The sequence below is a fragment of the Solanum verrucosum genome, unplaced genomic scaffold, assembly GCF_900185275.1.
Source record: "Solanum verrucosum unplaced genomic scaffold, falcon-dt-bn FXZP01000103.1, whole genome shotgun sequence".
Lineage (NCBI taxonomy): Eukaryota > Viridiplantae > Streptophyta > Magnoliopsida > Solanales > Solanaceae > Solanum > Solanum verrucosum.
Genome location: NW_026020048.1, coordinates 145,423 through 160,164, shown reverse-complemented (window position 1 = coordinate 160,164; position 14,742 = coordinate 145,423).

Sequence of the window (14,742 nt, the reverse complement as noted above, 5' to 3'; positions counted from 1 at the left end):
CTTGTGTCAAAGTGATTAGGCACTTTGCACACATTCTCTTTTGAATCCTGCCTTAAAGTTTCTTGGTCATGTTGCTACCTAAAGAAAGATTGTGTCTACTAACCGTTCATTTGCGAATACAGGGACAGATGGCAACATTAAGATGATGACATTTTCAAGACACATGAGCCATCCACCTTGTTACAGTGGAGAATCGATCCATCCATCTCGTTACGGTGGACAATCATTGAGTCATTGTAATTTTTTATTTGCTAAGAGGGTCATTGCATTTTCATTTGCCCAGAGGGCCATTACATTTTTCATTTTGCCGAGAGGGCCATTGCATTTTTTTATTTTGCTGAAAAGGCCATTGCATTGCCATTACATTTAAGTCGCGTCTATTCGGAGGTGAAGGATGCACACTATTTCTATTCAACGTTCAAGTCGGTGGAAACTTGTGTTAACATATATTTGCATTTAAGTCTCATCTATTCGAAGGTGAAGGATGTGCACCCTATCTATTCAATGTTCAAGTCGGTGGAAACTTGCGTTGAAAGATATTTGCATTTAAGTCACATTTATTCGGAGGTGAATGATGTGCACCCTATCTATTCAACGTCCAATTCGGTGGAAACTTGCGTTGAAAGATATTTGCATTTAAGTCGCATCTATTCGGAGGTGAAAGATGTGCACCCTATATATTCAACGTTCAAGTCGGTGGAAGCTTGCGTTGAAAGATATTTGCATTTAAGTCGCATCTATTCGGAGGTGAAAGATGTGCACCCTATCTATTCCACGTTCAAGTCGGAGAAGACTTGCGTTGAAAGAATTTTTATTTGTCCTACCGATGTATATAGATTCAAAATCCTACCGATGAATATCTTTTTTTCATTCGTCCTATCGATGACATACATTTAGATCCTACCGATGAATCATTTTTTTTATTCGTCTATCGATGGACATGCATTTAGAAGGATCATTTTCATTCATCCTACCGATGGACATACATTCAGATCTTACCACTGAATCATTTTCATTCGTCCTACCGATAGACATACATTAATATCCTACCGATGGATCGTTTTTATTCGTCCTACCGATGGACATACATTTAGATTCTACAAGATGGATCATCATTTTCATTCGTCCAACATATGTACATACATTGATATCCTATCGATAGATCATTTTTATTCGTCCTACCGAAGGACATGCATTTATATCCTACTAATGGATCATCTTTTTTCATTCGTCCTACCAATGGATCATCATCGCCATTCGTCCTACGATGGACATGCAATTTTATCCTACCAATGGATCATCTTCATTCTTCCAACCGATGGACATACATTCAAAATCCTACCGATGGATCATCGTCGTCATTCGTCCTATCGTTGACATGCAAGTTTATCCTACCAATGGATCATTTTCATTTTTCCTACCGATGGATCATCATCTTCATTCGTCCTACCGATGGACATGCATTTTTATCCTACTAATGGATCATCTTCATTTGTCGTATCGTAAGAGATGCTCCTTTTCCCTGTAATTCTGTCTCTACTGATGAGTTTTATCTTTGTTTTTTCGAGAACATAGGTGCAGATTACTTCAACAAGGACGCAACACAACGTGGAACCTTTTGGAGACAAGTCCGGGATCGACTTCCACCACATCCCAACCACACTTTTATATAAAGGTCATGTGTTCGGTCAAAATTGGGTTTGCCAATTTTCGTTGTCCACAATTTCTTCCATCAATCATATCCAATGAAAGGGACAACTGTTGACACTCAATTTTGGCCTAACATTTTAAAAAATTCGCAACCTTTAAGTTTTAGTTATTTAATAGTTCAAAATACATTTTTTATAATTTTAAATAAGTTTATCGATAACTATCTTTATTTGTCAAAATTTAGTATTTTTTTTATTAGTTAATTTTAATTACATTATTTTTTGTCACAACCAGTTGACTACGTTCAAATATTTATTCATTTCGATTAAATTATTAGTTCTGATAAGTTACATTTTTTTACATGTCATTATCTACGTTCATTATACTTTTTAATAATTATTTTATTTGTTATATTTGTTAATTTTAATTTTGAAATTTTGCACAGTCTATTCATTCGAATATGAATAAGATTTCACGCACAAATATTTTTAAAGGCTGGTGATTTTGACGCACGATTTTAAAAAAATGATATTATACTATGGGTAATTTTTTATTTTCTATATAAACAATAACTTATTCATTAGGTCAAAGGGAATGAGAAATTTTTTTTTAGACTAGGGGATGAAAACTTTTCTAATTCTCCTCCTATTTTTTGGCACAAAGACAACCGCCACCCCGGATTCCGGCCAATCTCCGGCAACCCAAAATCCCCTCATTCATTTTTTTCTTTTTCGGCGCAATACCACCGAATTCACCTCCAATACAAAACCCCATTGTTTCGACCTCCATGGATCCACCAGTGACCTCGAGGTTCACCAACGAGCAACAGTGAACAACCAACCACGCTGCTCTCCCATTTTCTCCATTTCCAGTGAACTCTTGAGCTCCAAATCACCGAAAACCGACCACAAAATCATCAAAAACCCATTTCTCAACCATTTCTAGCTGAAACAACCACCAACAACGAGCATAACCCCGACCCAAAACACCACCGAAACAACCTCCAAAAAGGCCACCACAAACCCAGCGAACAACCAGTCACCAAACAAAACCCCATCCCCTTCTCCTTTTACATTTTTTTTCTCATTTTTCTTTGCAGGTGATGGAACCAGCGAGCTTTGAGGCTTATCGACGGAAAACAACCAACTCCGGCGAAATCGAGACCTAGTGAGCTCTCTGTCATCCTCTTTTACCAAGGTGTTTCTGTACACTTCTTATTCTCTTTCTTTTGTTTATATTTTGGGGTCCATTCATTTTTATGTGTTAATATTGTTTCATTTCAAAATTTGTTGGCATAATGTTCTAATTTATTTATTTTAGCTTAGTTTTTAACCATTTAAAAGGTTTCTAATCTTATTTCTGGCTCTCTATTATTGCAATTGATTTTGTTTAGAAATTTGGTCTAGTGAACTCTATATTATCTGTTTGTAGTTGATTCTGTTGTCTTCTTTATTATTGTTATTTTATTTCTCTTTCGTTAAAAATTATTTTGCCATTAATCATGTTATTTGGAATGTCATTTTAGGTATGTTTATTCACTGGTATATCATTGTTTCACTTCGTTTTGACTTTATTAGTTACTTTGATTATTCACTGTTGTTGCTTGGTTGATATTATTTTGGTATTATTATTATTTGTTATAATTAATAGATAAATTTTGTTTGTTGCTGCCTATACTTTGTTTTTAGTTAATGTACCTTCTTTTTAAAAAAAAAATTATATTATCGTTGTCATTTTACTTTTTTCTTGCTGTCAAGCTTCATGTTTAGTTTATTATTGATTTTCTTTCTCATGTTCTCGATATTGTAATTCTTGAATACTAGCTAATTCTTATATTTTCATATGTCAAAATTGGCCAATGAGAAAAATTTCTCCGTCTATTTTAGAGGCCTTCACAATGTTAAAGGACGGAAATTTTTTGTTTAAGTTTATATATTTTTTATGTTAAGATTGACCGATGAAAAAATTACGGTCAATTTGCAAGGTCTTCCATGTTAATGAGACGGATTTTTATTTTAAGTTGTTATTTATTTTATTCATTTTTATTCATATTTATTTGTTACTAATATTTTTACTAAGTGTGTTTACAGGTACATAAGTTTGCCTCTCATTGAAGCTATTCGAATGAAGTTCGAACAACATTCTTTATTTATTATTTTGTATTATTCACGTTAGGCAAAGCCATTTTTTATATTATTGATTTACTTTATTATTTGTATATATTGCATGTTTGTTTTATTTGTATATTGTGTTACCTCCTCAATTTGAAAAAAATGAATTCAGTCGGGAACCACATTTGTGGATTTCGAAGGATGCTTAACACCTTCCCTTCGGAATCACTTGAACCCCTTACCTAGAATCTAATGGTTTCGTAGATCATTTAATTGGTTTTCTAGTTTTTCCTAAAATTAGGTGGCGACTCATTTAAAATTCGTTTATTCTTGAATTTTTTTAAAAATTGATTCAATTGTTTATTTTTTGAGTCACTGCGACGTTTCGTCTTATTTAAATAGAGTAGGGATGTAAACAAACGGCCCACGGCTTAAACGGACGATCATACTTATGTGTTTAAATTTAAAGGATGTATACGTTGTTTGAAAATCATTGTTCATGGGGGTTGGGAGTTTACTGGTTTGTTAGAGTCAAAGAAGGAGTTGTACAAGTAACTATTCTATACAAAAGTGTGGACATCCGAAGACGACAAGAAACTCAGGAGCGAAGGACCTTTCATGTTTAGTTTAGGATTGTGTTTAGTTTAGGATTGCGAGGAACTGATTATTTTGTATCTCTTTTTCCTTATTATGTATCCCCATTCGGTTTATTCGCAAAACTTGTATAAGTATGGGTTTTGGAGCAATGGAATGTTTCAAATGACGTATATATCTTTCAAATCGTTAGGCCAACCCTTGGTACAAAACGGTCACATATCTGCTTAGAACGAATAATATTTGTTTATGTGTTATAACTGATTGTGTGAATATGTTGTTTCATTTGGAGATATTATAGCTCACTCATCTTCGAATTTTTTTCTTAGAACCCCTATGTATAAATATCAAGTCACTATCAAAAGTACGTCCAAAGACTTGATAGTTTCCCAACAAGAATCAAACTTCTCTTTCAATTTCTAAAACTTACTTTTTCCTCTCGGAAAAAGGGTCAATTTGCCATCTCAACTCAAAAAGAGATTCAAGGCAGTCGAACTACATAGAACTTGAATTCTCCCTCGTGAGATACGTAGGCAGCTTTTCAAGACTCGGCCCCCATTTTTGAGAAATTTTATCTTCTTTCAACTGTTACAAAGAAATTATAGTTTCATATCAATCGAAAATCATAAGTATGTTAATGAAAGATACAATCGACTTTGTCTCGACTCGAGTCAACATTTCTGATTCACTAAGATCAAAATCAAATAGACAACTTCATGTCTATTTAGTCATTTCTCTAAATACATCTACTTTATCTTCAAATGGACCAACTTTTATGTGTTTGTGGTCATATGTGTGATATTTTCTATTACTTACCATCTACATAGACTAACACAGTTATCTTTTGAGTCATTTTTCTTTGTCAAGTACTTAGAACTGATCTGTGTTGATAAGTTGGTTGTTCATTCGTATTTACAATATCTAAGGCCCCCAAAGATTTGTTCCCCGATCAAAGTTTGCAAAAAATAAAGGCAGCAATGAGTGATAACAATGACGAGATTAGCCTGATTGATGTTGTCGTGGTTCAGCCTGCCGCCACTGATAAAAAATGAATTAATTATGCAGTTGATGCAACAGATTGCCGAAATAAGGATCGAAATGCAAAGAAGGCAAAATTTATCTAATCCAATTTTCGCTTTCAACCCTCTAGGAGATAGAGGACCTCTACTCAACTTTCCTCCACCAAGCGCGTACCAGGTTCATAGCCCGCCCTCTAACCCCGCTCAAAATCCCCCAATCATTGATCTAACCGCCCCAAATCCCCATCATGCCTCTGTCTCTTACCAAACGCCACCTCCTCCTCAAGGTACTAACCCCCAAACCTTCGCTCCTCATCAAAATGTCAAACCGCAAGCTTACCCTCACCTTCAAAATCAAAATGTTAACAATCCCAAGCCTTTCCCCATCACCGAAATAAACATACCGACCCCCAGACTTTCCCCAAAATTACCAAGCCACTCAAAATACCCAGAATTCCTCAATTGCTCTGCCATTGCCTCAAAAGACTACTTTCCAAATTTCAATTTCAAATGAACCTTATGGCAACTGTTTCAAGATTGATCACTATGAAGAACAAGAGAGAGAATGAAGGTCAAAGGAAGAGGTAGACAACCTGAATATGAAAGAAGAGATCAGGAAAGCCATGAAGGAGTTGCATTGTATTTCTGAAGTCGATGGATTGAGTTATGAGGATTTGTGCATCCATTTGAATCTGGACCTCCGAAAAGGGTTTAAAGTTCCAAAATTTGACACTTTCGGATGAACAAGGAATCCCTTGGCACACCTGAGAGCCTACTGTGACCAGCCCGAGGGAGTCGGAAGGAATGAAGTCTTATTAATGCGGCTTTTTAGCCGAAGTTTGAATGAAGAAGCCTTGGAATGGTTTACTTCCCATGAGATAAAACAATGGTCTAGCTGGAATACACTAGCAAAAGATTTTGTCGATCGGTTCGCCTATAATGTGGAGATCGTTATTCTCTGGAGAGAATTAAGCGGAAATCCCCTGAAAGCTATCATGAATATGCATATAAGTGGAGAAAAAAGGCCTCCCGGGTTCGACCTCCTATGTTTGAGAAAGCAGATCGTTGAAGTGTTCAAACGCATTCAAAAGCCAGAGTATTATGACAGTATAATGTTGCTCATTGGAACAAAATTTGCGGAGATAGTCAAGGTGGGTAAGGCTATCCAAGATAGGATTAAAACCGAAAAGATTTCTTGCATTGCCGCCCCAAATGAATATTTAGGATTGTTGAAAAAGAAGAGAGAGGATGTGTCTTCTATTTCCTGCGCATCTGGTGGAAAAAGACACTTCAGAAAATCCTCACTTACATAGGTTATCCTCGAGCTCCACAAAATTCATATCCAGTTTGTTATACCCAATCGAGTTATCAAACTCCACCATCGAGTTACAAAATTTTACCTCATAACCACCAAATTCCACTAGCGAGTTATCAAATTCCAACTATTGTTTACCAAACTCCACCTCCACATTACCAAAATACCCATCCATATTACCAAGCTCCATCAGTTAATTATTCAAATATCCAATCAAGTTACCAAATTCCACCCCCGCACAACCAAAATACCCCCTAGCTATCGAGCTCCACAATACCCAAATTTTCAAACGCAAGTACCAACTCACCAAAATCCTCCAAACTACCGTCAAATACCTTCATATCCAGGAAATAATTACAATCATCCTCGCCTAAATCTTGAGAAGAAATCTTCTAGAGTCTTTACTCATTTGGTTGAGAGTCGAACACAAGTTTTTGAAAGATTGAAATCAGCTGGCCTGCCACAGACAATTGATCCAAAAAATATCAATGTCAACTCCAAGCTTTATCGACCTGATCTTCATTGTGCTTACCATTCAAGAGGTGCTGGGCATATTACTGTGGATTGTTTCAACTTGAAGCATAAAATTCAAAACTTGATAGATTAAAAGATTGTCACTCTTGAGACTGTCACTCCTAATATGAATAGTAACCCCATGCTGAATCATAGAGGGGTGACTATTAATATGGTTGAAGTCGAAGAAGATTTGAATGTGGAGAAAGTAATAATCTTAGTCAACCTTGAAAGTTTGAGAAAGTTGTAGTCCCTCCAATCAAAACAGATAAATTCAAATTTGTGATCATGTCACCTCATCAAGCTTTTGCTTTGGTGCCAAAAGAGGGTCAGAACAAGCAAAAGATCGATCAAGTTTTTCCAAAATCATTGTCTCACTTATGTCAGTCTTTTTCGATGCAAAATGATTAAGGGGAAGGAATTGAAATTTGGTTCAAAGAATGTGATATTGTGCTTGAAGAGATGATTGAGAGATCAGTCATACTAGACAGCGAGCCAAAGGAGCAAATGCCTAACTGGTCATCCATTTTGCTCTTGATTCCCCGCTCGTCTTGGTAGACATAGACAATTTTATATGTTATTTCTAAAAAAATGGTGGTGTTTCGAATGAGGCTCGAGATCCATCATTTACTCAATTTTTACCTCACTATGCTATAATCTCCCTCCTGATGTTTTGAAAAGGCAAAATGATTTATCGTCATGAAAGAAGTTCTTATTTTCTTATTTCAAACGAAAACCTCTCTTATTACGAAAATTTGCTTTACTCGTTTTATATTTATCTAACAACATATGTCTATTATTTCAGTGAAAATATTTTCAAATCTGTCAATATCATGTCATGTCACAAGCTGGAGGAACAAAATGGGGTAGATGCGAAGGAATTTGAGGACTACAATGAGAAGATCATGTTACCTAAACACCTGGTTGAGAAGTTCAGACAGTTCAAAAGTCACGATAAGCTGAATTCAGAAGATATCAGAATAGTGAATCAGGAAAAGGATAAACGCATCAGAGAAATCAAAATTGGTGCCTATCTGACAAAGTTCTCCAGAAAAAGCTATCGGAAACACCAAAGTTCCAAACCAATGACGTTCCTTTAAATTCGACGTGACATGACACTTGGCAGTGACCTTTTTCTTAAAGATTTTATTTATATGTTTCAAATATTTTTGCATAAAAAGTTTTTGTCTTGTCTATCGAGAAGCAAGAGATCAAAACAATCAACTGAAGATAGCAAGACAAGGATCAAGTGATTGAAGAAGACAACAGAGATTAGTTTGTTTTAAAAACTGACATATTTTCTGTGGATGCAGGTCAATAAGATTGCCTCAAGTTCATAATATTTCTCTATTAAATGAATGTAGAGAAGTCAAAAGGGCGAGGAGCTCCCCAAAATTGACAACATTTATGTGGATGCAGGAAAGTCATTTAAGTTTTTCAGGAGAAAAAGAAAGAGTTTAGAATACGAAAAACAACACCTCGTTTAAATTCCCAACAAAACATAAGTCACAACGAAAACAAAGTGTTCAAAATAGGAACAAGTGAAATCATCACTCTTAATATATACAAGCATCTTCGATGACACGAGATTACATTTTTCAGCATCAAGAACATTTGAAGACTATTCACAAATCTCATTGATATCAGACACGGTAATGTGAACTACCATGAGGGACATCGTCTTTACCACCCGGATGGACATTCCTAGAGTATTATCAAATGACATAATGCCATCACCTATAGGGATATCATCGTCATTCTATCAACGGAATATCCTCACCCTACCAACAGATGTTCATTTACATTAACATCATCCTACCGAAGGATCTTAATTATCATTATCCTAACAACGGATCATCAACATTATCCTACCAATGGATCATCAACATTATCCTACCAACGGGTCTTCTTCATCCTCATCATTATCCTACCGACGATTCTTTATTATCATCATCCTACCTATGGACCTTCATCAGTATTATCCTATCAATGGATCATTGCCAATCATCCTGTCGATGGAGCATCATCATCATCCTATCAATAGAATGACATCATCATCCTATCATTATCGTCATCTTATCAATCAGGAATCATTATCCTATCAATGGAGCATCAACATCATCATTTTATTGATGGAGCATCATCACTATCCTATCGATGGAGTAACAACATCATCTTATCATCATCGTCATCCTATCAATGGAGCATCAACATCATCATCCCGTCGATGGAGCATCATCATCATCATATCAATGGAGTAGCAACATCATCATATCATTATCATCATCTTACCAATGAAGAATCATCATCATTATTTTCATTTGCAAGAACGTCATCAAGAGAGCCATCAACATATTACATCGTCTATATTTTATTATTTCGATATCAAAGAAAGAGTACATTCAAAGAATTATATTGCAAATATGAGATACAAGTTTTATTGGTGTAATGTTAAGATGAAGGAACTGACGTCAAATGTTCAAGGAGAGCGACTAAGTGTTAACATGGTAAAAGACGTTATCTCTCCATTTGAATTACATTTTTTATGCTAATGAGTTTTTTCTCAGTCTTTGTCGAGAACATCCAAGAGGATGAATTCTCAAGTCAAACCTCAGGTGCGGATGACATCAATAAGGATGCAGCACAACGTGGAATTTTTTCTTAGCAGAGAACTGGGACATAGTCTGAATAACAGTGACAAACTTTTAAGGCGTGAGCTGAGGAGTGATTTCCACCACAATCAAACCATACCCCTATCAAAAGGCATGTGGGTTTTTCTTTAGGTTTATCGGCTTCAGTTTCGCATCTAGAAAAAATTGATTTTCACCAGAGGTAATTTTTCAATCTGAGTGACAATGCACCAAGAGCTTTGGAAATTATGTTTGAGAAAGTTCTTACTTATGGATGTGAAGAGCTCCACATTCATGGTTGAAAGGTTGCAAATCTCTTTTTCATACTCGACTTATTTGTCACTCCTCCAAAACTAAAGGTTATCTAGTATAATAGATTTCCTTTTCAATCGATCAAGTCGAACTACAAATGCCATGATTCCTTAGGTTGAAGAGTATGTAGGCAGAATCAATGTTGAAACCTCGACTGTATTTTGACATTCACTCTTAAATTTGATTTTCGAGCATTTCAGTCCCTTCATAATTCGGTGTCGGGATAGCTTCTTAAATTCTTTCAAAACCGTGCGTCAAATCAAGCGTATTGAACTATAAATGACCTGAATTCTCATATAGCTAAGGTATGTAGGAAACTCATTTTCGGGGTTCGACCGTAATTTCTAAAGTTCGTACCGAAACCCCTCTTTCAGAAAGGATGAAGATGTGGTCGGTCAAAATTGGATTTGTTAATTTCATTTTCCTCGAATTTCTTTCATCAATTCAAGTCAAACGGGGGACAGTTGTTGACACCCAATTTTGACCCTTCCCGATAATAATTAATTTCCGAGCTTCTTAATTTTTTTAATGATTTAGAATAATTAGCATTATATAATTCAAATTAGTTTCGAGGTTATTTTAAGTAATTTCAATCGATCTTTGTAGTAGTTTGAATAATAACTATATTTCATATAATTATATATGTATTTACTATGTCTTACAAATATTTTGAAAATCGTAGCAAAAGAGTTGTACATTGATTAAAATAAGTATTTTACTAATTTAGTTTTAGTTTGGATTATAGTTTAATTTTTTGAATTAATTAGTTTGTATTTAGATTAATTATTTTTATAAGTAAGTTAATTATTTCATTTCGTTAAGATTAAGAAGGTCATTAAATTAGTTTATATTAATTCATCTTATTTAGTTATTAGCCAAATTCCCTAAACCCATTTGTGATAAACTAAATTTGGGCCCTATTTCTAAATTTCTGTAGCCCATTCCCAACCAATTTCAATTCATCAGCCCATTCTCTTTGCCTCCCATTTTTCAGACCCAATCCAATACCTTCTCAACATACACAACAATACAACAACATACGTAATTCCCATCCCAATCCAACATACAACACCAATACCCAGCCTACTCCTTTATTCTTAACCCGACCCACTATCAATTTTCAATACAACAGCATACCAAATTAGCCCATTCCAGTAGAACGTACAACAGTCCAAAGTAGCAACATAGACGGCGTGAAGAGACGGAAATCGCAGGAGCAGTACGCTAGCGCCTTTGTCGTCTTTTTTATTTGCCTCTGAATCTAGTACGTTTCAAGCAACTGCGAGTAACACGTTTTTGTCCTTGGGGCCTTGAGATCAAAACACGGCTCGCCCCAAGGACGATAGAGCTGATCCAGCTCGTCCATCTCCCCTTTCCTCTTTCGAAATGGGGCAAAATTTCAAAAAATGGCGTTTGTCTGAATTGGTGAAAGAGTTATGGATTTTGAATTTGGGGTGGGTCTTATCCTATCTGAATTCTATTCGTTTCCCCTCCCCCCAATTTGGAATCCTAATTTTTCCCATATAAATACTTCATCTTCTTCACTATGAAAGCGCCAGAAATTTCGTGTTTTGGTTATGTTCAATATGCTGGAATGCTAATTGTTGAGCTGTTTGAATGATAGAAATTCAGGTTGAATCATTTTTTTTTGTTTGATTTCAAGTCAGTAGTAGAGCTTTCTGTTTAGTCAATCGATATTTTAGTTCATTCCTTGCTCATGTAAACTCGGTTTGCTTCATCGAATATGGTCTGTTTTCTTCTAGATATTGATAAAAGTTGAGGTTCTTCGTACCCTTTTGTCTATTGTTTCATCTTTTTGTTTCGATTGTGACTTGAATATGTGTATGGATGTTGGAAGGCTGTTTTTTTGATTATTGTTACTCTTGATGTCTTAACTTTCTTGGTGTAGCTCTGATTATTTTTCAAAGTATCATATTATTAAGTCCTAACTTGTTTTTATTCGTCATAAATCTATGATAAAGATTTAGTGTTTGATGTCATTTCTTTATTCTGTCGCCTCAAGTTAAGATGAACGAATCAAGACATTTATATTTTGAGTTCATTTTAGTGTCTTTATATTTGCTATTTTGGGATTTTTAGTTGATTGTTTTAACCCTTCTGATCTGGAATTTTGCTTTCTATCTATGTGAGAGTTGGACAGACTTATATCTTGTATGTGACAAATTGGTTGAGTTTCATGGTTTGTCTAAATAGATATATCTCCATGATACCGTAGTGCCTCATTCCTATATGTGTTTGTTAAACATGAGTTGTATTTTTTTTTTGTTTTTCGTAGTTTCGGTCAGTCAAGTCTTACTTTAAAAGATAGAAGTCTAAAGTTCGAACTCTAACTCGTTTCTTTCTTAGATGAGTGCTCTTGTTAAACTAGTTAGAGTCATCATGAGCACATTTTTTGTCTTCAAAGCTACATGGTAGTAGCACTTCTCTTCATATGACAACTTGTTTGTTTGAGTTAAGATGTCGCTGGAATGTTAAATTTTGATAAAAGGGTTCAGTCCGTTAACTCGTGTTTAAATCAGTGAGTCGTTGTTAAACGCATATCTGCTAGGCTGCTGTCCATTTTCTTCCTTCCCTCTCCATCATGTATTCAAGTTTTATGCTATCTGGATATTGGTAGTATTGTTGAATATAGTTCTTTGACTTTTGTTTAGTATAAAGTATCGACATTAAATGTCATTTTGCTGTTTTGTTACATCCTTCTGTTAAGTTAGAAGTTGCTGCTTAATAGGGATATCCTCCATATGTGTGTTAGTTTGGACTCCTTACGTCATAATTATTGATTGTTGCGAATTGTTGATTCTTTTTTTCAAGGGTTACCCATTTATGGAAATTAATTATTTACTGATGTTTGATTGATGCAATTTGTTAAGAATTTTTATCATTATTAAATTCATCAGATGTTACATAGTTTCGTTTGATTATATTAGGATGTTGTCATTTTTAAAATATTAATCCTTTTTCCTTTTGTTTGTTCACGTGTGAAATCTGCCCGAGTTCGTCACAAACTCACTCCTTTTCCTTGCATTTCGAGAGAGTCATAAAGGCTCAAATTCCCTTATCGAGTCAATCGGTCATTGAAAACCGACGTACAAGTCCCGGAGTTGAAAGAATATGCGGCAGAGCAGATAGTTAAGAAGATTGGGCCAAAGGCCCACTCTTAATTCCAAAACAAATTGTATTTTGTTATTTTGGGCCTAAGCCCACTTATTTAATTTGTTATACTTGTTAGTTCTTAGGACAGGTGAAAGAATTGGGCCTAAGACCCAAAGATAAAAATATATTTCTCTTTATGTTAGATTAGGACAGGTACATGTGATTCAAATGGGCAAAAGACCCAAAATGAAAATGGGCCCAAATACTATCCCAGGCGGATAGGAAAACTAGATTTGGGCCCAAGTCTCTTTCCCCCTTTGCTTTTATTGTGTTTATTTATTTATCAATATCTGCTACTTAATCTTAAGATTTTAAAAATTCAAAATCCACAAAAGACACCCATATTAATTTAACACTTTAATTGAATAAATCACCTTTAACAAAACATAAAGAATAATTTTGTAAAATATCTCACTTAGATAGTAGTTCCATACTTCCCCTTGTCCCCTTTAAAATGGTTCTAATCTAAAAATTGTTAAATCAAATTAAGTCAAATTTTTAGCCAAATGATTAATTGCCGAATAATTGCTTTAGCGGGTGTTCTAGATGCTTTAAAACCCTTCTTAGAATACTAATAAGAACCCCTAATCCCTTTTAAGTTTTCATTAGATTTTCTGTTTTAGTCTTTTGAAAACAACAGTTTTCTTAATGTTACCTTTAAAATTAAGTGGCGACTCTTAAAGCCAGTCTAATTATATTTTGTTAATAAAACAATTGGAATGAATATTTTTTTGTATTCAGAGTACTTCTTTTCTCTTTTTCGTCTGTCAAAAGAATATTTTTCCATTTATTCATCATTATTAATAAATAAGATGGTAAAAGTAATCATGCCAAGAAAATTTAAAACACGATCCTTATATTTAGGGTAAATTTTAAAAAAGTTCTTAAATATTCTACTCCGATCCTATGCGTGATTTTGGTCCTTTTGATCTTCATCAAATATTACAAGCTTTGTTTATTAGAATCTTTTATATGTATTTATTTATTTAGTGTATGGTATCAACAAAAGAAATACTCTTTATTAATAGTAGCTAATTCAAAGACGTACACCAAAAAGATTATTTTTCTCATTATGAAAGATGTTAGTCAAAATCAATGTCAAGAAATTCTCTGACAGTGACCCAAATAATGTGCTTCATGAGAATATCTACTATAGTAAAGTCTATATTTAAAAATAATTAAGTAAATAAAGATATATTATCACTTATAATTACTTACTACAAATATATTAGGAATTAATTATGTAAAAATGTTTTGTGTCATTAAACAATGAAAAAATAATCGCTGACTGATTTTTTTTATAGTATTTTTCTCTATTTAATGATTGCTGCTTTAAAATAAAATAGTCAAATATTTTATCATAGTATATAAAAAAAGTGAACTTCTTAGATTCGAGTTTCATCATCGTACTACTTTTATTGGAT